Source organism: Canis lupus, chromosome 6 (assembly GCF_048164855.1).
Source record: "Canis lupus baileyi chromosome 6, mCanLup2.hap1, whole genome shotgun sequence".
Taxonomy (NCBI): Eukaryota; Metazoa; Chordata; class Mammalia; order Carnivora; family Canidae; genus Canis; species Canis lupus.
In genome coordinates this window covers 63779061-63806513 of record NC_132843.1, presented here as the reverse complement: position 1 = coordinate 63806513, position 27453 = coordinate 63779061, and the positions used below count along the sequence as shown (strand labels likewise).

The window sequence follows — 27453 nt, the reverse complement described above, 5'->3', positions numbered from 1 at the left end:
GGTCAGAATGGTCCAATGAAGAAGTAAATAATATTGAAGAGTAAAATAATATTGAAATGGCCCAATGAAGAAGTAAGATAATGTTTGTAATTCTGTTATTAAATAGAAGTGGAGGGATCCCTGGGTGGCGCTTTGGTTTGGCGCCTGCCTTTGGCCCAGGGCGCGATCCTGGAGACCCGGGATCGAATCCCACGTCGGGCTCCCGGTTCATGGAGCCTGCTTTTCCCTCTGCCTATGTCTCTGCCTCTCTCTCTCTCTGTGTGTGTGACTATCATAAATAAATTAAAAAAAAACAAACAAATAGAAGTGGAAATATATATCTTATGGGAGATATCAAGACATGGGTACTTAGCCCTGTAGTATTATGTTAGCTTACACTGCATGCAAGTTCAGAATTCTACCACTGTTAGTTTTATATGTTGAGATTCTGAGGTTTGCTTTATATAATTTACACCAGCATTGATGTAGCAAAAATTTGAGGCCATTATTTTGGGAGGATGGTGAAATAGCCCAATGTTTAATCATTGTGAATTTATGAGTGTGCATACTGATTGAAGTGGGTTAAAATACTTGAGTATTTACATGCCACCAGATGAGGAGCCATTAACAGTTGAGACACATGAAGCTCTAACACTATAACAAAGGATGGCTCATTGTCTGATTCTAGAAGCCATGAGTAACAATGTCATCAAAGCTTTGTCTTGTGAAAAAGAGACTTTAAAAGAAAATATTTTATTTATTTATTCATGAGAGACACACAGAGAGAGGCAGAGACATAGGCAGAGGGAGAAGAGAAGCAGGCTCCAGGCAGAGAGCCCCATGTGGGACTCCATCCCAGTGAGCCAAAAGCAGACGCTCAACTGCTGAGCTACCCAGGCGTCCCCAAAAGAGACTCTTATTGCAGAGTATTTTTACTTGTTTTTAGTCTCCACTGAGAAACTCTGGGTAGAGGTGGGAGAGGCATCGTAATGTACTGGAAAGAAGGAGGGCCTTGAATTCAGCACATTCTATCCCAATTCTACTTACGTTTTGACTCTAGCTTCATAATCTTGAATGGCAATGGTAATAATTGACAATAATAATAGAAGCTAACATGTTTTTTTTTTTTTTTTTTGAAGCTAACATGTTTTGGTGGCTTACTCTGTGCCTGGGTCCTGTGCTAAGTACATTACATGAATTATCTTCGTTAATGCTTGCAACATGAGAAATCTTCTGCCATTACTCTACTTTATGGATAGAGAAGAACTGAGCATCGGGGGCTTTGGGACCTTGACCAAAGTTTTGTAACCATCAAGTGGTGGTGCCAAGACTGGAAACCAAGCTCTCTGACCCTAAAGTCAGGCCTTTAATTACCAACTCCTGGCCAATTCTGTTTTCTCCATACTCATTTTCCCCTCCTGCCACACACACCCATTCTCTTCCCCTCACCTACTGGTTCTTTTTGACGTAAATCACAGACATTATGTCATCTTGTCTGTGCATACTAGATTATATTTCTAAATGATAGGATTTTTTTTTCTTTTAGTATAACCACAATATCATTATCATGCCTAAAAAATTTCAACAATAATTCTTTAATATCAGATATCCAATCAGAAAGCAAATTTTCCTGATTGGCCTGTAATTATTTTTAATGATTAATTTGTCACATTCAGGATTCAGATAATCTTCACACCTGAAAGATGCATCTGTCCTTATTTACAGACCTTCTCTTTCTATTTTTCCCTCTTTTGTTTCTTTCCTGGCAGTTTATGTATTCAAGAAACGGATTTTTTTTTTTCTGTAGGATTTTCTGCATTTTGTAATTTGCTGATTGCATCTTCTTTCTTGGTGTTCATCACCATTTCTGTTTTTTTGTATTTCCTGTAAGCTGGTAGTTTGATCTAGACTGGAAGCTGGATCAGATAGTTTGGCAAGAGTGCATCATGAAAAGTGTTAGGTACTTCTGTTACAACCCTTTAGGAGGCACGTGTACCTTCTTACCATGGTGAGTTTAAGACTGTCAGTGGATTGAGGTGTTGTCAGCTTGATCTCTCCCTTATGAAGTTTCCCCAGGCCCTTCAGAAACATTGCTAGTCACTGTTTTCAGTAAGGGTTGTGCAAGGATGATAAACTGCCATCCATTCTGCATTTGTTAGCTGGAGTTTTTCTATCAAGAAGAAATGAACCGCATCAATTATTTGGTTACCTCAGAGTATAGCTTATCTAGGAAAATTAATACTTGGTTTTATTCACTCATTTTAAATAATATTCAGAATATTGTATTGATTTTCTAGCATCTTCCAAAAAAGACTGAAGAGGTGGTGGTGGTTGTTGTCTTTTCCTATTTTTTTGGTATTCTGAACTCATGGATTTTAACACAGGTAATGTATTTCAGTCCCTTGCAGTTATTTCTTTCAGAGCTCTAATTATCTTTGGCTTCTGAATCCCTTTGACATGACTGTAGTGGTTTTTGATATATTCTTACTTTCTGGTATAACAAGATATTTCAGACTTAGCTAGGACTTTTTTTAAACTGCAGATCATTTTTAGTGGTCAGTGGTTTTTAGAGACCACAGTCCAGGTCTTAGGAATTCTTATTGTCTCTGGTCATTGGGCTGGTCATTGTGCAATGGACAAGTTAGGAACACATACATATGTATTGTATAGGTATGTGTTTGTGTATATGTGTGTGACGAATGTGACATATTGCCATATTTTATTTAATGTATGCAAACACCTTCATTTCCTTCTTCTAAAAAAAAAGGTAGCATATTATAGTTTTTCTCCTTGTTTTTTGTATTTAACACTATATTTCACAGATCACTCTGGAGCCGTATATAAAGTTTTTCATTGTATTTTACAACTGCAGAGAATCCAGGGTATAGATATACCACACTTTATCCATTTGGATATATGGTTGTTCCCAGTCTTTTGCTCTTACATTGTAGTAGGAATGATTGTTTTTGCTGGTGGAGGATTATTTGCAAATCAGACATAAAGCCTGAACTAAAACATTATTTTTCCTTAATTGAATGGACAGTGCTGGCAGTTTCCTCCCTGGTTTATCATTTATTTGTTTTTTCTCTCCGACTGTTTCTTTTTTTTAATTTAATTTAATTTAATTTAATTTATTTATTTTAAAAATTTTTTTTTTAAATTTTTATTTATTTAAAAAAATTTTTATTTATTTATGATAGTCACACACAGAGAGAGAGAGAGAGAGAGAGAGAGAGGCAGAGACACAGGCAGAGGGAGACACAGGCAGAGGGAGAAGCAGGCTCCATGCACCGGGAGCCCGACGTGGGATTCGATCCCGGGTCTCCAGGATCACGCCCTGGGCCAAAGGCAGGCGCCAAACTGCTGCGCCACCCAGAGATCCCTCTTTTTTTTAATTTTAATTTTTATTAGTTAAAAATGTTTTTATTTAGTAATCTATACCCAAGATACAGCTTGAACTCATGACTGTGAGATTAAGAGTCCTATGATCTTCTGACTGAGCCAGCCAATGTAATTATGTTTTTATTAATGTAAATTTTTTCTTTGATATAGTCAGTTTTATCAGTCTTTTATTGCTTCTTTGAGTCATGGTTTTGAATCATGATACAGAAAAAAAATTTTCTTCTAGATTATAGCGCAACACTCTACAGTAGAAACCACATATGTAGATTTTTAGTAGCCATATTAAAAAGAGTCAAAAGAAACAGGTGAAATGAATTGAATAATAAATTTTATTTAATCTGTCAAAATATCATTTCAATAATTTAGTATTTGTTTTAAAGATTTTATGTATTTATTCATTAGAGACGCAGGCGGGGAGAAGCAGGCTTCCTGTGGGGAGCCCGATGTGGGACTCGATCCCAGGACTCCAGGATCACTCCCTGAGCTGAAGGCAGATGCTCAACTGCTGAGCCACCCAGGTGTCCTAATAACAGTATTTTTAAATTAATGAGCTATTTTACGTTTCTTTTCCATGCTAAATTTTCAAGAACAGATGTGTGTTTTATACTATAGCACATTTCAACTTGGTCACTAAATTTTCATAATAAATACTTGAATTGTATTTAGACTTCATAAAGTTTGCTGTTGAAAAAGTAAATTCTCATAACCAGATTGTTCCAAGTGTACATGAAAGTTTCCAGTAACTGAGTTAAGTATTTTAAACTTACAATTAAGTTAATTAAAATAAATTAAAACTACCAATTTAGTTCCTCAGGCACACTTAACTTACATTTCAGGTGCTTAGTAGCCACATCTGGATAATGACTATCCTTTTGGACATTACAGAAGGTCACCCATATTTTCTTTTAGTGCTTGTGTGGTTTTATCACTAACATTTAAGTCTGTGACCCCCTTGGAATTTATTTTGTTATGTAGGGAAATGGATCCAATTTTCTCTTTTTCCACATGGCTATCTAGCTATCACAAACGACTTATTAAAATTTCAATCTTTTCCCCATGATCTGAGATGTGCCCTATCATATGCTTAATTTTTGTAAGTATTTAATTGGGCTTTCTATTCTGTTTTCTACTGATTTAATCATAGAAGTGGTATAATATGTTTTAACATTAAAACCATGATGAACTACCATTTCATACCTACCAGGTTGGTAAATATCTGTCAACATCAAGCAATGGGCAAGGATATAAAGCAGAGGGAATATGCATATGATACTGGTGATAGTATAAACTGATATAACGATTTTGGGAATAAGTTTGAAATTTCTTGTAAAATGGTCCCCTGGTCCTCTTAGTATTCGGGGTAGCAGAGCAAATTGCAGGCCTGGAGTAGAAGCAGTTTGGTCTCATAACTTTATAACTTGTCATTCTGATACTTTTTTTTTTTTTTTTTAATGAAATGGAGTTGTGAAGAAGATTGGGAAGCATGGCCTTAGAAACTCTTACACATTGTAGAAATGCTCATGCAAGAGTACTCGAAATAGGCTTATTAACAGTATATTGAAGAAAGGAATTGTGATACATTTATAATAGACAGTAGTGAGAGTAACCTACAATTGTGTGTATCAACAGGCATGAATCTCCTAAGCATGATATTGAGTGGAAAAGCCAGATAGGGGCAGCCCGGGTGGCTCAGTGGTTTAGCGCTGCCGTCGGCTCAAGGGCGTGATCCTGGAGTCCTGGGATCGAGTCCCACGTTGGGCTCCCTGCATGGAGCCTGCTTCTCCCTCTGCCTGTGTCTCCGCCTCTCTCTCTCTCTCTCATGAATAAATAAATAAAATCTTTAAAAAAAAAATACCAGAATGTATATTTGTAAATGAGCTTTTGTTGTATTGTGTGGTGAAAACCTACACTGTTGTTTGTTCTTGGCATCTTATCACCTGTCTGTTAATAGAGGTTCCAAAGTCCCATTGGAAATGTGTATTCAAAACTCTGTGTTGCTGTTTAGACAATTGTGAGGGCTAAGATATATATATATATATATATATATATATATATATATATATATATAAAACGGGAGTGCTGCATCAATGGAGAAATGAAACTAAACTGTCAGCCAGTTGATGAAACCAAGACTCTCAAACCACACTGTTGACCAGGGTTGTTTTTTTTTGTTTTTTTTTTTTAATCTTTTATGCAGAATTGCCTCATGATCATTTGGTTCTGTGGCAGAAATGCTTGCATCAAAGATGCTTACAGCCAAACTACCTAGAACTCTTCTTTGGATCTTTTTTTTTTTTTTTTAAAGATTTTATTTATTTATCCATGAGAGACACACAGAGAGAGGCAGAGACACAGGCATAGGGGGAAGCAGGCTCTCTGCAGGGAGCACGATGTGGGACTCTGTACCAGGACTCCAGGATCATGACCTGAGCTGAAGGCAGACGCTCAACCACTGAGTCATCCAGGCATCCCACTTCTTTGGATCTTAGATGTTGTCCATCACAACATCTATTCCAAGGGGTTATATCCTTGGAATAGAAAAAGAAGCACTGGTATTTATGATCAATTGTTGTGCATTGGAAAACAGCATTTATACTAGAACGTGTGACAGGTTATTTGTTAAGTGGTACAGAGGATCAGGATTCCAAGGGAAATGTAGTTACATTCAGTTTGGTTGGCACTGCTTCTCTTCTCAGTACAGCCTGAAAATAACCTTGTAATTCACAGAAATGTGTTTCCCTGATTGCTCCTTTAAAGGACTACAGAGGAAGGACATGAGCTTCACTCTGTTACATGTGCTTTAGTGAGCCAGCTGCATGTGCATGAAAGAGGAAGGGAAAAGAATAAGTGGATTTTTTTCCCCTCCCCACACTATCCTCTACCTCCTTTTCCCTACGGAATTGAGTTTTTGATGTGGAACTGTGACTATAATATTTTATATGTCTAAAATGAGTGAGAAAAATTAAATAGGTGCCTAAATGGTATTTCCCATAATCGAATGAATACACAACTACATTTGGTAACACTTAATATGAAAAACTCAGAAAATCTCTCAGGTGAGATTTTCTTTCTAAGCTAAACAAAACTTTCCCCACGGGTCCTATCCTGTGCTCGGCCACCTCTACTTAGTGCAGTGTATGCATCTATTAAACACATGCATGTGCAGGAGTTCAGGAATCCACAAATACTGTTTTCCCTCTGAAGTGAATAAAATACATCAGCTTGGGTTATTTTTATAGCTCTTATAATAGCTCTTACCTGCTTTACCTTTGAAGCATAATGGCTTTTTAAATTTTTTATTATTTTTTATTTTTTTATTTTTTAGGGCAGTAAGTAGGGACGGGGGCATTTAAGGGAGTGTGCTGGGTCTCTAGCAAAGCATTATGGCTCTTGAGATGCCAAATGAGCATTATGTTTGACATGCATGTTTATCTTTTTAACAGATGTAAAGAAGTCTAAAATAAAAAGTTACGTATCTTCATTGCACTGATAGTCATGGGAAGGTCTGGAGGAAAGTCATGGTGAAGAGCCAGGTTCTGGTTTTTGCATTGCGTGGGCGTATGGATTCCAACTCAGGGTGCTAATGGGTGTCATAGAGGGAGAGGAGCCGAGACCTTGCACTCTGAGGGGTTAGAAACCATCAGGTGCCCCTGGATGAATCTGAGCTCTCATTTTCCATCTATACTAACCTGGCTCTAAGATGGGCAGATAATGAGAAAAGTGTCCTAAGTAGGAATTGTAGAAATTCAATATTTCCTTGCTGTGTTGGTATATGACTCAGTGTACTTGGTAATACATTAAAATTGTCCTACTAAAACTGGAAAGCGTGTATTAATATTGTAGTATCTCAGTGGGCAATGGTTTATTTTTGTTGGTGGTAGTGTATTTGCAAGTCAAACATAAAGCCTGAACTGAAACATTACTTTTCATTAACTAGAGGACAGCTGAATGAATAGAGGAGGTGAGTAAATTTATTTTGCCATAACAGCTCTGGGCATGGAGGGTTTGTGCATGTTGGCAAACCCTGCCTCCAAAGAGACTTAGTTCTGCGTCTCAACAGTAGGACTCATTCTATCAGTGAGAAAATACTGCTCTGCTGGATTTTTTTATTGCCTTGATTTTTTTTTTTGTTTTGTTTATTGTATAGTATTTTGAATCCCAAGATCAATGACGGGTTATTATTTGGATTATTTATTAGGGCCTGGAGCTTTGCTAAATTGAGCTATAAGTTAAAATGTTTATAATTAAGGAGGAATTTTTATCTGTGTTAGGTATTTGTAAGGAATAAAGAATCCCTGGTAAGCACCTAGAAATAGGAATAGTCACTGAGCTTCTGAACAGATAGGATGTGAAGGCTTATCCCCCCTGAAGGCTTTGCCATCCTTTGGGGATAGTCTGACCTTTGAAAAAGCTGTTGTAAGCCTGGTCAGGTTTCACTACCTTTTCTCTGGCATCCCAATCTGATGAAGTCTCATGCATAACACAAATGGTAAATTAGGGTCCTTTTATTTATTTCTGACAATGTTCCATCAGAAAATTTTAGAACAAAGTCTGTGCCTTAATCACACAGCTCTTCCCACAGTGACCTAATGGGTTTAGATGTCAGCATCCTTTTTTTTTTTTTTTTTTTTTTTTTTATTTTATTTTATTTTTTTTTAGATGTCAGCATCCTTTGGGTGCCAGACTACCAAGAGTTATTTCAGCTGAGAAAGTAAAATATGGAGAGCTTCCAATATTTTTGTCTTCTCTTCAGCACTTTGGTGTATGTGTGTGTGTGTGTGTGTGTATGTGTGTGTGTGTGATTCTTACTGATTTTCAAAGAAAGTTTTCTTCAGTGTGTTTTGTGGTGTGGGGATGACCTCAGGCTAGCAGTTGGCTAACCCTATTTGCTTGCAGTTTCTTTTCTGTCCACGTGAGTTTCAGTAGAGGGGCCAGAAATCCACTCTGTTTGTGTTTTTCAGTGAGGAGACTCTTGTGTTGGAATCCATTCTGATCTTCAGCCTTTGTAGGAGGAAATCAACTCACGGTATTGGAGAGGAAGTAAATGAAAGGCAGTAATAATGGAATGTAGGTGGGGTGTGGGATGTAGCTTTTCAATGGTGATGGAAGGACCACAGGGGGAGTGTCAGCATAACCCCCTTACCAGGTGTCCTCTGGAAAAAGGGATTCATAATGGATCTTGGCAAAACAAAAAGAGTAAGAAGACAATGATTTTTTTTTTTTTAAGATTTTATTTATTTATTCATGAGAGACACAGAAAGAGGCGGAGACATAGGCAGAGGGATAAACAAACTCCCTGTGGGGAGCCCGCTGTAGGACTCAGTCCCAGGATCACAGGATCACTCCCTGAGCTAAAGGCAGATGCTCAACCACTGAGCCACCCAGGTGTCCAGAAGACAATAATCTTTACCAAAGTAACAGAACTCTCTTGGTCATGAATTAATAGTTCTTTACAGACCACCAATTAATAATTCCTTGTGTGAGGACTTTGTCCACATGGCCTGCCCTTCATTGCTCACTGTCTACCAAGCACATTGCTTGGTTGATGGCAGGCCTCGACAGATCGTACAGAATTGAATTAAATGTTCTGGTGACTCCAGGGGCTCTGGGTATTCATTGTTTCATTTCCCTTCTCTGTGGGTTGCTGAGTAATATCTTACTGTTCTAAGCTATAGTCTCAGTTGGCTTTGAGCTTATTTATGGCCTTTCTCAAGTAGCACTGCAGAGTAGCTACCACAGAAAAGAATCAAAACATTTATATAATTTGTATAATGCCAGAGAAAAAGAAATATAGCAGAATAGGGCTAACGTATGAAAAATTGGCAAACTTACGAGAAGTAAAAGTGATAGACTATGGAGAAGAAAGGGTAGGGACAGTAGGGAATTTATTTTTCCAATATAATAGAAATGAAGTGCCTATTCTTAAATTTTAAAATAACATCTAATAAATATGCAGCAAGATTCATCTTTTTATTTTAATTTTTAATTTTTTATTTTTTTAGGTTTTTTAAAAATTTATTTTTTAAAAGTTAATATGTGCAAGATTCATCTTTTTAAAGGATTTATTGTGGGGCGCCTGGGTGGCTCAGTTAAAGGTCTGACTTCAGCTCAGGTCATGATCTCAGGATTCTGGGATTGAGCCCCGCCTGCATTGGGCTCTCTGCTTGGTGGGGGAGCCTGCTTCTCCCACTGCCCCTCCCCCTGCTCCTGTTCTCCTTGTCTCTCTCAAATAATAAAATCTTTTTTAAAAAAAGGATTTATTGTTCTGATAAGGAAAGGAAAAAAAAGAACTATAGTAGATAAAAGGTATGTGATTAGTTTGCTAATTTAGGAAATATGGCTTTGAAAGCAATATCCTAATAATTATACCTGTGTCTGGGCAGATAAAGATGTTTCAGGAAGTCAGAATTTGTCTTGGGAGGAAGAGTTTTGCTGAGCCCAAGGATATTTTTTAGGTGTATATGTTGGATTTCATACTCTAATCATAATTTTTGAACATGTTGAATGATTTGATCAAATTTATAACAGCACGTGAAATATCTTAGATTCAGCCTTTGGTTTGGTGGGCATTGTTGAGACAGCAATGAAATCTAGTTCATTTCCAGTGTATTTCTGTATATTGAAATGAATCACAACAAATTCTATGTGGATGAAGGCTGATGGTATATGACAATATTGAATGAGAGCTTGTGGTCAGTTTTCAGATTTTCTTCTGATATATACTGTGGATTAATTTTATGTGATGTAATAAGAGTTAATTTGCCAAAATATTCTGGGACGCCTGGGTGGCTCAGCAGTTAAGTGTCTACCTTAGGCTCAGGGTGTGATCCTGGAGTCCTGGGATCCAGTCCCACATTAGGCTCCCTGCATGGAGCCTACTTTTACCTCTGCCTATGTCTCTGCCTCTCTCTCTCTCTCTCTCTGTCTCTCATGAATAAATAAATAAAATCTTAAAAGAAAAAATTTGCCAAAATATATTTTTTCCTCTAAATCTCTGTCTCAATTAGAGTTGTTTCTCTCAGGCAATTCTAAAATCTTCTAGAGATAATATAAATGAAATATTTCTAATTTAGAGAAAATGCCCTATTTATTCTCTGTATTTTATTGCCAGTGTTTTGTTGTTGTTGTTTTTTTTTTTTTTTTTAGAGAGGGAGAGAAAGAGAGATGGGGGAGGGTAGGGGGAGTGAAGGGAGAGGGAAAGAGAAAATCCTAAGCAGGCTCCACATCCAGCGTGGGGCTGGATCTCACAACCCTGAGATCATGACCTGAGCCACAATCCAGTCAGATGCTGAACTGACTGAGCTATCCAAGTACCCTGCCAAAGTTTTTTGGTTTTAGTAAACATGGAGACTTTAACATGAATGCATGTGACTTATAGGAAAGTTTATGATCAAATGCAAGAATCATCAAGGTCCCATCTAGTTTTTTGGTGTTGACATAAAGTAGGCTTGGAAAACCTGCTGGTTTCTGTGCTCTCTAGAAGGTCTTTTCTGCAAATGGACTAGGGAATATCACTCCCTTATTCATTATTGCAAAATAAGAATATTTATATTTCACACTAAAGTGTGGCTACTGGGCAGCTTTCCATGCTGCTTTCAAATTAGAATGTGGTAAGTTCAATGCTATCTTTTATTAAAACCAATATAGCTAAAGGTTTTTGGTTACATGAATTTCTTTTTAAATGCCCTGTCCTGAGTTTATTATGAGAGATTAGCAGGTTCTGTATGTTATTTCTGTCATAAGCTAAAATTTGTCTTCAGTCCACTAAACTTGCCTCACTGCTCCAGACCTGAATGTGAGGTTCGAAACTCATGTGATACTTCATTGGTGTTAATCTCGTAAACGGGACACCTGACATTAGGTAGAGATGAGTGAATATTTAGAAGCTATTTGAAAAGGCTGTTTATCTTCAAATAAAATCAGAGAGAACTGGGATGTAGAGGCCTAATTTACCATCTACTCTGTCTTCTTTTATTGTAGATGGCTTTTTAATGAGATGGACTGTGTGACAAAAGATGACATCATTGGGTGCTTTTTACATTTCTATGTTTTTAATTGAGTTATATTACTTTCCTAATCCCTATTTTTCAATAATCCTGCCAGATAGGATTTTCGTAGTTAACAATAAAACCAGGTTTAAATACCACTCAAAAGGAGACAGCAGGGGCAGCCCTGGTGGCGCAGCGGTTTGGCGCCGCCTGCAGCCTGGGGTGTGATCCTGGAGACCCCGGATCAAGTCCCACGTCGGGCTCCCTGCATGGAGCCTGCTTCTCCCTCTGCCTGTGTCTCTGCTTCTCTCTCTGTGTCTATGAATAAATAAATACAATCTTTAAAAAAAAAAAAAGGAGACAGCACTACCATCCACTGTTCAGAGGATGAACCGCTCAGGATTGTCAGCAGGCCAGCAGTGGGTTTTCTTCTGTAGGAATGTATACTTGAAGATAGAAATTATGGTCTCAGGGTAATGTGAGCGTGTCTGCATGCTTGGGAACATCCTGACAGGTGGTGAATGCTTAGGGGAAGCCTTATACAGGATAAACATTGCTTAGGTACTTATTTGTCTGTTTCTTAACAAAACACATTAATAAAGACTAAGAACGCAGAACAAAAGTGGCATACAGATCAAACAGATGAAACCAGAAGAGTGTTAAAATCAAGAAAGGCATTCTATAAGGCTCTGCCTAATTATATTAAAGGTAGTCTGCAAATGTGGCCCTGAGTTTCCCTGCAGCCATATGAGAGGAAGCAACATTATCAATGACAAGATTCAGTTATAGGATAAAAATACATCTTTGCTTTACACAGTGCAACTGTTGCTGCTACTCATACAGAGAGAAATTCATATGGAGAGAAAGGGACACTGAGTGATGACAGTTCAACTTTGCATGGGAAAATCCAGATTTCTTCCTGAGCCTTTTTTTAGAGATAATTCTGATTGATTACTGCAGGCAGGGAGCAATGTAAGACATTACGTTTGAACATCTAGAGGGATTAACTCTCGAGATACAGTCATCCTAAAACCCTGAGAGCAAGTGGAAGAAATCTAATTAATCTTTGCTGTTTTTTCTATTATCTCTTTGGAGGACTTGTGTTACTGCAGTGAACCTGCAGGGTCCACCATGAGTAATTTCTTGAATTCTTCAAGCAAAGGAGTGATTGGGGCTTCATGCATGTTTTGATGTATTTATATATACATGTATGATGAAATGTATGTGGGAGAATTTCTTAAAACACTAGTATTTGTCATCAAACTCCAGAGGTGAAGCCCATCCTCAAATCCTGATAAAAATTATGCAGTATATTTGCAGTCAGTTGTTAAATTTATTTGACATAAATGACAGAGTTGATTTTCTTCTTAAGGTTCATAAAAGTATTTGAATTCCGTAGAATATTTCTTACTTTGATCATCTACAGAGCTTGGCAATAAATCTCTGAAGTAGCTATGGTCAGACTTGAGTTACCAGGGAAGTGTGTTGCTGAAAAAATGCTCAAGGCATTGAGTTTTTAGACATACTTGACTATTTCATAAACCCCTTGTTTCCAGAGAATGCTGTGGGAATCTTCATGAGCAATGTAGGGACTGAAGTGAGGGGATGTGTCAGCTTTGTCTTTACTCTCACTGTCTTCTGTGCCCTTAAAAATATGGCCCGTGTGTGTGTGTGGCAGGGGCACCTTCAAATCTTTTCTTCTACCTGGACTTTGCCAGAGAAGTCAAAAGGAGAATGAAAGATGGAGGAGTCTCAGAGTCAGGGATAAGGGGCCCAGGGAGGCCACTCTACCTCATTTGCATTTTTCTCTGGAAAAAAAGTCCTCATGTGTATACAGTTTAATTACTTGCTCCTTCCTTCCAGGTAAATATGTTGATTTACCTTCCAGGTAAATATGTGCCTGCTTGTGTGATTAATAATAATAATCTAATACTTATGTACACACTGAGAGATTTTTGCAATAAATAATGCAACTTGAGAACTGCAGAGTCTTCTTAGATCTCTTTCTACCCCTATAGCATAACACCGAACCCAGAAGTTAGTAGTTGTTCAGTAAATGCATAATGAATCAATTTGATTTTAGAGCCCAGAAAACCATCCTTGGGCTGCTTCTGGAAGAGAGGGCAAACATTTCCTCAGTGGAATCTTCATAGATCACTGGTCTTACCATGGGAATTACTGTGGCTGTGGACCCTAACACCTGACTCATGTGAACTTGAACTAAGTGGAGGAGCCCTTCAGATGGAAAAGTTGATATTAGAAAGTAAACTCAAGAGAGCCTACCCAAACCATGAATCTGACTATAAACATTCCCATTCCATGGTCTATTTTTATTCTATTATATATAGCTAGCTTTATTTAGTATCCTAGATTGACTTGCTTTTGTTGATCTTATTCCTTTGTTAGAATCTGAGAAAACCATGTGTGAGTTTTACGATTTAGAACTAACACTGACACTTCTTATTACTAGTTTATTGCCCCTTTTGGCCATATTTGGATAATTTATATAACATTTTCTTCTTACCTGTATAAAGGGGAAGCAAAGCACCCTTGCCTCCACTAGTTCATTTTTCAATCTTTCAGATGATTTGTTTTGTTAGGTCAGAGGTACATTTGAGGAAGATCAATGCTTATTAAACAGTGTGCTGGTTGTTGGGTTGGCCATATGTATGATTTTGTACTCCTTTCTTCTTGGAACATTAATTTTTGAAATGATAAGACCTACATTTTTGTGGTTCTTCCTAACCCCTCACCCAGAGCAGACATGGCACTGTTCTAGGCATTGGAGATGCAGCAGTGGGTATGACCATTGAGTAAACTTGGGGGATATAGATCAGAGATGGTCATGAATGATGCTCTCAATGTAATTAAAGAACACTCTCCAGGAATACAGGAGGCAGGAACCTTGCTGTTGACTTTGGTACTAATTAGAAATATGACCTTGAAAAACCATGTAGCCTCTTTGGACCTATTTTCCTTATGACTTATGGCTGGGTAATGGTCTAGACAAGTTTTCAGACTTCAGTGCACATCAGAATGATGTCGGAAGCTCACTGAAATGACAATTCTTGGACTTTACCAACAGATCATCTGTTGTAGAATGTCTGGGATGGAGCCCAGGAATTTGCTTTTTTTTTTTTTTTTTTTTTTTTGCATGTTCTATTCTGATGGACGTGGACTGTGGGCCACACTGTCAAAAACATCTGGTGTAGGCCAGTATTTTGCGAACTGTGGGAGGTAACCCATTAATGAGTCATGAAATGAATTTAGTAGATTTTGAAAAGCCTTGTAAAAATGAAGTAGAAGGGAAGGTATCAGAGGCTTCTTGGGGCAAAGGTAAGTAAAATGAGAAAGCCACCATGTGTACTTTTATAAGGGTTTGTTAGAGCAACATCCCACTTCCAGGCATGTAGAAGACTGTAATGCCTACTCATTGCTAATTGACTTGAATCTGCAAATAGGAACTTTGGAGTTCGTCTTTTTCCTGGAGCACTGATTATTTCAAGAAGATGAATTGACTTGAGATGGAGGTTTTAATACTGATGGCCACCTGCACTGCCCCAGGATTAGAAGTGATTCCACCATGGCCGGGGAACCTTTTGCTCAGTATCAAACATAGAGAAAGAAGATATTTTCTAAGTCTTCTCCTCAGGAATCTAATAGGAAGCCCTGCTCCCTTCCACTTACTGAATTCAACTTGGGTAATATAAAATAATGGTCCCAGGCCAAAAAAAATTGCTAAGGATAAACTCCATCTTCACAGCCACCAAATCATCTTCCTAAAGAGATGATTTATTCACAGGAGATCTAGATGGTTATTCTTGGCAAACTGAACATCTCTCTCTCTTTACTAGTATTTGCTCAACAAATATCTTTGTAATGAATGCTCTCAAAAGCTACTTTAACTCTAAGATGCTAAATAAATAAGACTTTTCTTTTGTGCATTTGATCATTTGCTTCTTGAGGGAATCATATTTTAATATTTTTTGCTATCACAGTGAATGATTGAAATTTATGAGAATGATGATGGGAAAAGGATAAGATTTCATGAAAATTAATCAAAATGTTAAATTAGGAGGCAGTTGGCAGAAATTATTAATATAATTTATTGTGTATACTCATATGTGTCTCTAAACTGGGAGAAACTTCAGAATAGCTTTGGTTCATTTCGTACTAATGTTAAAGATCTTGCCATTGCTTAAAAAAAAAAACCAAAAACCAAGAATATACATCATCAAACACTTTTTGAACTTTTCTTTGAATTTGCTTTTAGAGTCTAGTTATGATCCTCATAAGAAAACCAGTTTTATTACTTTAATGGTCACACCTCATTTTTATGAAAAACAGTATTACTCAACTTGATTACCTACATTATTTGGCAAGCTTGGGCTCTGAAGGTCTGTCTAGTGCTTCCCAGAATCAAATACATCTTCAGAGAAGGACAATTTACTGTCTCTGAGCCATTGAAATGGAGGCAGCTGAGAAAGAGGAATTTCAAACATTGGAGCAGCCTCCTTCACCATGATACTGGAAGAAGTACTGGTTTCTAAAGGTGACCACTCCAAAAGCCTGTACTGTTAAATGTAAAATTTCCGAAGCATTTATTTTAAAACAAAACTTGGTCATACTTAATAGTGATTGATAAGTTGTCAGTGAAGGGTCCAAAAAAGAGAGATTGGAATTAGGTCAAGTTAACTTGTGACAAGAACCTAAGTGGGCCTAATCTGTGATTCCTTCAAGGAACAAATGGTTGAATGAATGAAAGTCACCTTTTTTCTTTTCTTTTTTTTTGGGGGTGGTGGTGAAGTCTGGTATTCCTGTTGATCTATACCTCTATGTTTGGGGCTCAGCTGAAAGCATGGTGCTTGACAGCAAGACAGAGGGGTATACCTAGGCGAGACAGGGCATGCTATGTATTAGGTAGATTACTGTCAAAGCCCTTTCCAGTGAAAAGGAAAGCTGTGTATAAAGAATATGGCCTTTGCTAACATAAGGAAGAACAGTCAAAATTTAGAGCTGCTTCCATAGCGACAATGCTATTTTCCAAGTACAGTTAGAGTCTAGGTACACCCCTCCCCCAAAGGCATCCATGCGTCAAGACCGCTCTCAGAGTGGCTATGGAATCCTTGCGAAGGCTTTAATTAAACATTTTTTCCTAGGGACTGCCTGCTTGTTTTACCTTACTAATAAAGTAAAAATTTCTGCAGATAATAGACCTGAAAATTAAGACTTTAGATTGCTGTCTTGATTAAAACCGTTTAAGCAGGGATTTTAAATTTGGGTTTTTTTTTTTTTTTTTTAACAATTATCACAAGGAATTCTTGGCATTTATGTGTAATCTAATTTTAGATATTGAACTCACAATTTAGAATTATCAAGTGAAAGAAAAAACTTCAGTTATCCATGTGATACTTTGCAATCTCAGATATTTCATCTGAATGAGGCAACGCCAACATGCTGACTCTCGTTTTAGCTCTGTCCACAGTTCATTGAAGCTGCCACCTCCCACCTCAGAAGGGTGGAAGAAGCAGTGCGTGGTTGAGAAGCCACCAGACGAATATGAATAAGAAGATCTAAAAAAAAAAAAAAAAAAAAAAAAGAGGATCTGATGAACTGTGTTGGAATATGCCCGGTGACTGGGGACATAACATCATCATGCCCTGTGTGTGGGATTCGGGGGAGCCCTTGGTTGGTCTTCTCCCCCCACCCCCCAAGTGTCTGTGGTGGTGACGGGAGCCTTAGGATGGGCATCCCAGCCTTGCCAAACCACACAGCCTATTCTGAGTCATAGAAGCCGGTGGCTGTTGTAGACTGTTGCCCCATCTGCTCCAAGAGGAGCTAACCCTTCCAGAAACTTTTTCCTCAGGGGCCTTGTCTCCGTTGTGGGTTGGCGTCAACTAAGACTTTGGTCTACTAGTGAGATGATTTGTAGAAAAGAGCCTTTGATAGAATTAACCTTTTTCTATCACTCTCTGGGAATGGCTGAACTCAGCTGTCTGAGTTGCCTTAGGTTTTCTTCTGTTGGGCTTGTGTCATGGCTCCCAAAATACTCCTACCAATCTCAGAAATTGTGATCAGGAGATAACTGAATTTACAGCGTGCCTTTCTTCTGTATATTCATTATTTTTTTCAGATTTTTCTCACTTAGTCTTAAAATCTGCAGGCAGTATGTAAGGCCAGGGGTGTGGCATCATGCCAGTGGACTGAGGCTCACTGAAGGGGATATCACTGCTGTCCACACAGAAGGTCCTTAGGGAGACCAATGTTAAGTTGAATCATGCCTTTTCCCTTTCAAGTTCTGTTATTATTGGTTTGGTTATAACAGTATCAGAATGATTTTATAAGAAAAACCATATGTTTTATTAAAAGTACAGCTTCTTTCACAAAATTTTGTTGCCCTTTTTTTTTTTTTTTTAAGCCCAGGTTTTCTCTGTGAAATTAACTGCATACTGGTGTTTTTCCATGACACATCCACGGGGTCTCTGTTGTCTGTGCTAGTGATGAGTTGAACCAGTTTCATGATGAAGGGGGCAGAATGGGACGCCAGATGGCCCTAAAGATGCAGACAGTCCAGCACGGGCACTCATAAGTCAAGTATGGTCTTGGGTTATTTACTTATTCTGTCTGAACCTACATTTCCTAAGACTCCTTAAAAAATTAAGGAGGAATGTAATGTCTTTCTAACTGGCTTTTGGTGATGATTAAATGAGAAAACACATATAAAGCATGGTACCTGGCACATAGTAAATTCTCAATAAATGGTAGCAATTCATGAAAAAATTTTGAACTTCAGTGAATCATTTTCTTGGGTTGGTATCTGTGGGGAGATAACCAGTTATCAGTTTACCAAGCAGGAAGTACTGGATACTTCATGGAATTGTAAGAAGTTAGAGCAATAAAAGATCTTATTTATTCATCCTACAAGTATTTGCTGAACATCTGCTGTATACCGAACACATGAGATGCATCAGTTAACAACACAGGCAAATCCTTGCCCTCAAGGAGTGTTTGTGCTAGCTGGAGGAAACAAGACAATAAGCAAGAAGCACAGTAAATACATTAATTATGTCGTTTGTTGGAAATTGATGAGTACCATGGAGAAAGAAAAATAATGAAATTTAAAGGACATGAAATTTTAAACAAATCTAGTTGGGAGGGAAAGGTTTATTCAGGTATTTGAAGGTGCCAGTCATGCAGATATTTGGAGAAAGAACATTCTAGGCAGAGAGCAACCAAAGCAGAGAGGCTAGTGTAGCTGGAGTTGGCTAGCAAAGGGAAAATCAAGAGGTGAGGGCTCAGGGGTCAGAGTCTACAGTGGCCTGAAGGCCATCGCAGGGCTTTGGTTTTTACTCTGACAGGGGAGGGTGAAGGGAGTTCTAAGGAGAGGGATGACAAGAACTGACTTAGTCTCCCCCATCCCCCTTTTAAAGATTTTGTTTATTTATTTGACAGAGAGAGAGAGAGAGCCAGTGTGTGCGCACAAGCAGGGTGATGGCCAGGGGGAAAAGCAGACTCCCTGCCGAGCAGGGAGCCTGATGTAGGGCTCCATCCCAAGACTCTGGGATTGGGACCTGAGCCGAAGGCAGACGCTTAACCGACTGAACCATCTAGGCCCTGATGATCTTAGTTTTAATAGGACCACTCTGGTGCTGCTCTAAGTGCAGTGGAGATGAAGAGCAGAGATCTTGGGGGTCATCTTTTACTCCTTCATGTTAGAGTAGAACTTGGAATTACGGTTCAGATCCTGGGTCTGCTGTTGTACCACTCTGAGCATCAGAGATCCCTAAGTGAAGGAAATCTTCAAAATATTCTACTACTCTCTGAGAGCCAAGATTTAGGCTGTGAAAGAAGGAAAAAAAATGCTGATTCCATTTATTTTACTAACGTATCTTGGGAGGGTGAAAGCTGAGGCATTTTTTGTACCTTAAAATTACTTATGAGGTGGTCGTCCATATAGCTTTGGGTTTACGGATTGGATACTTCAAATAAAAGTTGAGATTTCACTAGGTTGGCTGTGACATTTTATTAGACTTAAAATCTCTAGTTCTGGTTAGCTCTGAAGTTAGCTGTCAGTACTTAGGGAACCAAAATACTTCAATGGTGTTTAAAAGGGAGGTTTCTGATATTATATCATTTTTACCTTAAGAAAGTAAGCATTGCTAAGAGATCTAATTTTAGACTGTTACGAGGAAAAAAATGACTTAGTTTGATAGGCTTGCCTCCCTGTTAGTCCTTCTTTATTTTTAACCTTGGCCAATACTTGATCCCTTATCTTTCTGCTTTTGGAGAAGCCCCCTAAATGTACCATTTGGCTTACAAATGTACTTCAATCCTTCTTGATCCTTCTTGTTGCTTAAGTTGCTAAAAATAAGTAAATCCCTTAACCCCCAAAGCCAAAAAATAATAATTTTCTTTCAGTTCTAATTTTCTAGGTATTTTTAAGCCAATGATTTTTTCTTTTTTTGTTTTTAAAATTTTATTTGTAAGTAATCTCTGTGCTCAATGTGGGGCTTGAGCCTACAACCCCAAGATCCAGAGTCATATGCTGTAATGACTGAGCCAGCAACATGCCTCTCATGATTTGAATTTTTTTTTTTTTAATAAAAAGACCTTAGTAAAGATTAATCAGTGCTCAGAGGCCAAAGTAATCCTTTGGAGGAGAGATAATTATTTAATGTTTGGATCTTTTGATCTTTCTGCTTCTTTTCTATTAATTTTGCCTACATTATGACCACAAATCTGCCCAACCCCTTCTATAATTGGGGTGAGTTTTTTGGTGAATTTTCCTTTAGATCTGCTATCACACTTTGGTTTGGTTGCATACTTCATCAAAAGTTGGCCATGAAAAAAAAATTCCTTTAGTTTTTAAAATAAAACAATATTTGACATAAGCCAATGTTAGAAAGTTTTTATTATGCTTCTGATAATTTTAATTTAATTTGAAATTTTAAAAGATTTATTTATTTACTTTAAAGAGAGAAAGGGAGAGTGTGAGCGAGTGTGGGAGAAGAGGTAGAGAAAATCTCCAGCAGACTCCCTGCTGAGCAGGAGTCTGATTCTAGGGCTCAATCTCATAACCCAGAGATCATGACATGAGCCGAAATCAAGAGTAGGACACTTAACCTACTGAGCCACCCAGGTACTCCTATGCTTCAGATAATTTTTAATGTAAAAGTACTTCTCACTTTCTTCCACTCCAGCTTATAAGGAAGCCAAGAAAGTAAATATGACAGTTTCAGATAAATATGTATTAGGGAGGGTAGAGGTTTCTTTTGTCTCACATTCTCCTGTCTGTTTTTAAAGTCCTTAGATGGAGTTGCAGTTTTAAATAATAAATCATAGTTTACCTCCCCCATTAGTGAGAAATTCAGGATGATGAGTTAGGATGAATAGGAAATATTGTTTACAGTAGAGCTGTCTGCAGTTTGGGGATTTTTCTAATTTTAGCTTTGGATTGGTAATTAGCATAGCAAATATTTCTGAACTTGAGCTGATGATCATTGTCTTGTGGTGCTTTGTAAAGTACCTGCCCTGAGAATGTGAGAGGCATCCTAGAAGCCCCATGGATTCTTGGTCATATGCATGTATGTGTATGCCAGGTTGTATGGGTGAAAGTGTATATAAATACCAACTGTATACATAAGACTGACCCTGACCCAAGAGGCATTAGCCAAGTGTCTGAGAGGGAGATCAGAGTCACATTTGTGGAAGAGGTCTAATGGGATGGCTTTGTTGGCTGATGGATAGGATTTCACTGGGTCAGGACTCCTGGAGAAAGAATATCAGGCAGAGAAAAGAATGAGCAGTATTGCAGTAGCAGGGCAGTGTGGAATGTTGGCCATTTCTATAGCCAGTCATACCCTCCCTGCTCTTTTTTTTTTTTAATATCTTATTTATTCATGAGAGAGAGAGAGACAGAGACACAGACACAGGCAGAGACAGAAGCAGGCTCCATGCAGGGAGCCCAATATGGGAGGACTTGATCTCAGGACTTCAGGATCACGCCCTGGGCCGAAGGGAGGTGCTCAACCACTGAGCCACTCAGGCGTCCTCCCTCCCTGCCCTTATACCTACATTTGCCATCAAAGCTTAGCACTAGCATCATCTTGGTGCAGGTAGATTCCTGAGGAAGGCTTTGTACAAATGGATACTGGAATCAGATACTTGGTGTGTTCTGGGTCAAGTTACTCAATAAGTAAACTTTATGCAGTCTCAGGGAGCATTTTCATTGCCTTGCATAGGCTTAGTCATTACAACATCCCTATGACTAGGAACTGTTCTGATATTAGAGATGGAGGATCTGAGGTATGGATGGCACACAACTAGAAAACAGTAGTACCAAGACTAGAACGATGGCACTTGGCCTCCAGAAGCTGTTGTGTCAACCACTAACCATGTTATAGCTTGCCTGGCTGCAGTTTATGTATTTGTCAAAGCTTGTGATATGATTTTCAGTACCTTGTTTAGCATGCAGTAGGTGCTCAATAATTAGAAGTCATTGCTATAATTAATATTTCCTGTCTCCCCAATTTGGTTGAAATGTTTTTCTTCCTATATATACCTCTCTGGTAGCATTATTGCACTATGCCATAATTGTTGTTTTTTCTCTGTCACACATTCAATTGTAAGCTTCTTGAGAGCAGGAACTCTCCATCCAGAACCTGTCCCCTAATGGCTCAGTAAATGCCGTGTTGAATGAGTGAATGAATAACATGTTTTAGCTGTCACAGATGGCCTTGCTGGAGGAAAGCAACATGTGGAATGATTCCTGTCCAGAACTTTAAAGCATGCAGTACTAGGTTTGAATCTAACCCCTTTGTGTCTTGTGCAGATGATTTATCATCCCTTACCTCCAGTTCCTTAGGTATTTACTGGGGACAACAGAGTTGTTCTGAAGATCTGAGCAGGTATTACATATCAGGAATTTAGCAGAATGCCTGGTTTATGATAAATAAGTAATTTCTATTGTTATAGAATGACTACTGAAAGTTAAGTATTCTACTACTTGTTGAAGGCACAGAGATAAAGATTCTTCCCTCATTCAGGGACTTCACAGTCTCATGGAAGAGAAGGACATGCATTATAATTGTGTGCAATAATATACAACAGTAGACATCGTTCAGATAAATTGTAGGGGAGAGAGTGAAGAGTGTTCATTTTCTTGATGGAGGACATAGCTGAATTGGGATTTGAAAAATGTATAAAGGTCCTTAAGGTAGAGCTGCAATAAAATCTCAAATAAATGTCAGGATTGTGGACTTAACTCAATAGACAATGGGAGAGCCATTGGATTTTTCTGAGTAGGAGAGTGACCTCAACAGAACTGTCCTTCAGGAAAATTAATCTGATAAAAATATACGTACATCAAATATGTATGAGTTAGTGGGAAAGAAATGAGGAAATAAATATCACATAGACCTGTAGTGGAACCTTCTACATGGAATGGAAGTCCGTTCTTCAGTGCCCCTTACAGATGATCATCTAGCTGATACCTGAACACGCCAGCATGGGGAAGTTCACTCCCTCCTGAGCCAGCTCCGCTCCCTCTTTCCTTCCTTCCTCCCCATCCATCCATCCATCCATCCATCCATCATTTCTTGAGTTTATTATGTGCCACTTTGGGCAAGGTGCTGGGAATGTCCATTATTGAATAGTTTTTATTGTTGCAGAGTTCTTTTTTCCTTAGCCTGAGTCAAAAGTTGCTTTCCTTTTGAGCTTTTCTCCTATTGGTCCTTCTTTTCTTCTTTTATGTGACTGCTTTTAATTATTTTTAAAACCATATCATGGGGTGCTCTTTTTTTCCTGTTTTTTTAAAAAAAAATTTTTTTTATTGGTGTTCAATTTGCCAACATATAGAATAACACCCAGTGCTCATCCCATCAAGTGCCCCCTTCAGTGCCCGTCACCCAGTCACCCTCACCCCCTACTCACCTCCCTTTCTACCACCCCTTGTTCGTTTCCCAGAGTTAGGAGTCTCTCATGTTCTGTCTCATGGAGTTTTTTAATCATCTCTTCTTTTGGAAAATGACTTTAACTTCTAAAAGGTCCTCATAAAGCAGGATTCATAAAACTGAAGAAGCTTTAGAGCTGAATGGGACTTTAGGAGTCATTTAGAATTCATATCTCAGCCGTCATCACTTTACAGGTAGGATCTGAGTCACAAATAAGTTGTGACATGCCTGAGATCACAGAGCTGGTTAGTGACAAAACTGGGGCAAGAACTCAGGCTTTTAGGTGTCTGTACTTGCAAGACTAGTGCTTTCTCGAAACTTCTCTCCTGATCACCCTTCCCATTCTGTGAATTTTCACTATCTCATAAAATGTGGAACGTGCAGTTGAGTGGGATGTCTCACATGTGTTCTGACCTTGGCAGAGAGCTATAATGAGAGTTAATAAAGACCAACATTAACAGAATGTGCCAGGTTTGTGCCAGGATGATTCCCTGCACTCATTTGGTCTTTTCAACAGTCTTGGTAGGGTGGGCTTATGACTCCCGATTTCTGCGTGTGGGGAAACTTCACTTGGGAGTGAAATAGTTTCCAGTCCATGGCCATAGAGCTAGTAAGTGGAAGTTTTGGAACTCACACTGTGAGCTGTCTGACTTCCAGGTCACAGAAGGGCCATTCCTGACTATATTTTCTAATTGTATCTCTTAATGAAGCTTGTATTAGCTGAAATATCGTATTTGTCAGTGTGTGTTACATTTATGGTCATCGTGCCCTTATGGAAAGCTTTTAAAACCTAAATAGTGGCCTTAGTTTTTCTTTCTGTGAAATGGCACGCTCTTGGCTTTGTTTAGTTTCACTGGGGAAGAGCGCAGCAAGGCTCAGGAATGGGGCCTCATCACTTGGGTGTGAGGTCTGCTGGCTCCATCCCAGGTGGTGGGGTGTGGGGGAGCGTCCCTGTGCTTTGTTGTCAATCAAGATTAGTCTTACTGACCTCAATGTGAACGTGAGATGAAATGAGACAGTAGGTGTGCATGGGCATTGTAAATGGGCCAGCTCATGCTAATCCTGATCTTTTACCAGCTGGATTGAGGCCTGCCTTGCCCCTGGGCTCCAGTAGACTCATTCCTCTTCACTCTTCTTCTGCTCAGACTCTTGCTGCTCCCGGGTATGCTCCCTCCCTCCCCTCCTCTACCCCTTAAAGTGTTACTCAGTCTGAAAGGCTGAGGTCAGAGGCCAATTTTGAAAGAAAGTTGCCCTACTTCCCTGCCAAAATTAATATCTCTTGTTCATGCACGCCCATACAACATTGTAGCACCGTTACAGCCCTTATCTTGGCCGGCCTCATATTAACGTGTGTTGTGTGTGTCCAGACTTCCCTATGGGCCTGGGGGTTCCGTGAGAACGAGACTGTTCAGTTGTCATCTTTATCAGCCTTCTCTTTCCCAAGCCTACAAGAGAGGCTAGGAGTGGTTCAATGGACTTTTTGGTACTGGCCATCCCTCCCAGATTTACGTACTAGCGGTTTGGCCGGTTTCCCTCCTGGCCTCATGCCCATCAAGATAATGTGTTGGAAAGGACAGAGACCAAGGGCAGAGCCAAAGAGAAATGTGGCCCCGTGTGATGAAGATCTTCCTGAAATTGTCACCTAAGCATAAATGAGCTCTTGGGTTATGGTGACCTAGTGGTGACTCCTCAGAACAGTGCTCTTACCTGCTTGTCTGTTCATTTAAAACTTGCCAGGATTACTGCAGGAGCCGCCAAATTGGTGTTCTTTTAGTTTCCCCCTCTAATTTATTCTACACACACAGCCAGAGTGGTCTTTTAGAAAGCCTGTCTGATCATGTTGCTTCTCTGCTGTCAACCCTCCGGTAACACATCCCTTTGCTCTCTGGGCAGGCATCTTCAGAGACCTGCCCACCTCTCATGCTCAGCCCCCGCACCTTGTGGAGGCTCACTCTGCTCTGCCTTGTAATCCAGCCCCACAGGGCTGCTTTCCTTTCTCTCAATGCACACTACGTCTTCCTGAGTTGGAGATTTCACTTAGGTTGTTCTGGAAGACGTTCTTCCCCCTGTCTTTTAATTCGTCAACCCCTATCTTGATTCTTGGCTTACCTGTCATTTCCTCCCTAAATGCCCCCTTGAGTAGCATCTGGCACTTCCCTTCTGTAATGCTGATAATTATTTGTATGATTATTTGCTTTATGCTTGTCCCTGTCAGAAGACTCTTACGTCCACCTGAGGGCAGGGATCCCTCTGTCTTGTTAAAAGCAAGGCGCACTGGTGCTCTAGCACAATGCCTGGCACCTTGCAGGTACTCAATAGATAATGAACGTTTAGACAGAAGCATGAATTCATTCATTCAGCCAACACTAATTAAGATCCTCCAACGTTCAGGGGCTGTATTTTTATCAGCTCATGGTCTACTTAGGGAGTCCAGCCAGGTGAATGAATCACAGGAAGCTGTCACCTTCGCCATAGCAGCACGAGTGTACAGACCTGTGGCAGTGGAGTATGTGGGGTTTCCAGGTCTGCAGTGGGGCTGCCGAAGGTGTCCTAAGAAGGTAATGTTTGAGCTAATTTCCTTTTACTTTACCATTTTGATCTCTAAGTGTGAAAACATCATATACCCTAAGTCTTGATCCTTTAAGTGGACCAGACTTTTTATGCTTACCAAAGACTGTAAAAAGCGAGATACAAAGTTAACTTGACATGTTTCTACTGAATTCTTGTCAGTACCTAGTGCATATAAAAATCTACTAAGCCCCTTTTTAGCTTAGACGGAACCTGTCTACTGGTTTGGTTTCCTGTATCTACCCCATTTATAAAAAAAAAACAAAAAACTCGGACCGGTCTTCCCTTCCTTTGCAGTGACTTCTCTTAAGTCTCTGTGGCTCCCCAAAGATTTCTCAAAGAGGCTTTAAGATCAGGTTCTCCTTATGTTCCTGGATTGCCTTTTTTAAATTTATTTTTATTTTTATTTTTTTACTTATTACCAGGAGGCCCAGGGAGGCAGCTGGAGGGAAAGGAGCCCTGAAGTAGAGTCTGGATGCCTTGGTGGAATACTCTTCAGCTGGGTGATCTTGGACAAGTTATTTAACTTTTCTTGGCTTTGGCTGCCCATCTGTTAAATGAAGTGGTTGAAATGAATGAATTTGATGTGTCCCTCCAGCTCCTGGCAATAGGAAGCTCCACTTCTTAATATAGTGACCAGCTCTAAAATACAGTCTCAGTAGCTCTGCCTTTAGTTTGAGGAGAGTACATCTTGCCTTTCCATCTTTTTGATCATCCCTGCTTAGAAAAATCTGTTTGATTGTCTTTCTTCTCCTCCCATGCCCTTTCCCTCAGCCTTAGCTCATTTGGGGCATGGCCTCACTAACATTTTTATAGGTTCTAACCACTCTTGGGCAGTGACCCTTTGTCCAGTTGACTATAGGGCTGCAATAGTCAACCACTTACCTAAAACAGGATCATGTTGTCCAGGTTTAAATCTTGGTTAAGCTGTGTGGCCTCAGGAACGGTACTTAATCTCTCTGAGCCTCAGTTCCTTGTATGTAAAGTGAGGGTGAAAATAGACCTCACTTTGGTGGATATTATGAGGTGTTAATATCCCCCTGACTGAGCACAGTACCCTACATGTGGTGAGCGCTCTGCAAATGCCATTTTTAGTATTTGTCTCTCTTTCCATTCTTCAGCCATAGGAACTTTTTCCAGCAAACCTACACTGAATCCTTTAGCTGTTTCATAAGGTACATCATTGTGCAGGAGACTGTGTAAGACTTCACAGGTAAACAAATTGCTGCATGAAGAAGCATTTAAAGTCAGGGCATTACAATAATGAACAGTTTTGAGGAGGAAGAAGAGAGGAAGCAAGGAGGGATGAGAAGAAATTCTTTTTCTGAATGTTGTGTTGGTGGTCTGCCTGGTAATTTACCTTAGGACAGCTTTAGATGGAAGGAGGAAGGAATATCTGGTCAAGGCTGGTCATACTTAACATTTCATCAGAATTAATAAAATGTACCCATATTCCACATTACATGCGACCTTAATAAGGTGAGCATTGAGTTGCATTTGATTGTTGACTTAAAATAATGTTTTATACTTATCTAAGCAAATATTTACTAATTTTGAATGTTCTG

General features: G+C 39.2%; 1 protein-coding gene across 5 annotated transcripts in view; it reads left to right on the top strand.

The window, feature by feature from the left end:
- Positions 1-27453, top strand: part of C6H1orf21 (chromosome 6 C1orf21 homolog) — a 215420-nt gene that overhangs the window by 8524 nt on the left and 179443 nt on the right. The window contains exon 1 of one of the 5 annotated variants that reach the window (XM_072830915.1): positions 8348-8407. The exons of 3 other annotated variants lie outside the window; for them this stretch is intronic. The gene's annotated coding sequence lies outside the window, so the exon portion shown is untranslated. Of the gene's footprint in view, positions 1-8347; positions 8408-27453 lie in introns of those variants that run through there. One more of the 5 variants, XM_072830913.1, reaches the window with a different exon arrangement.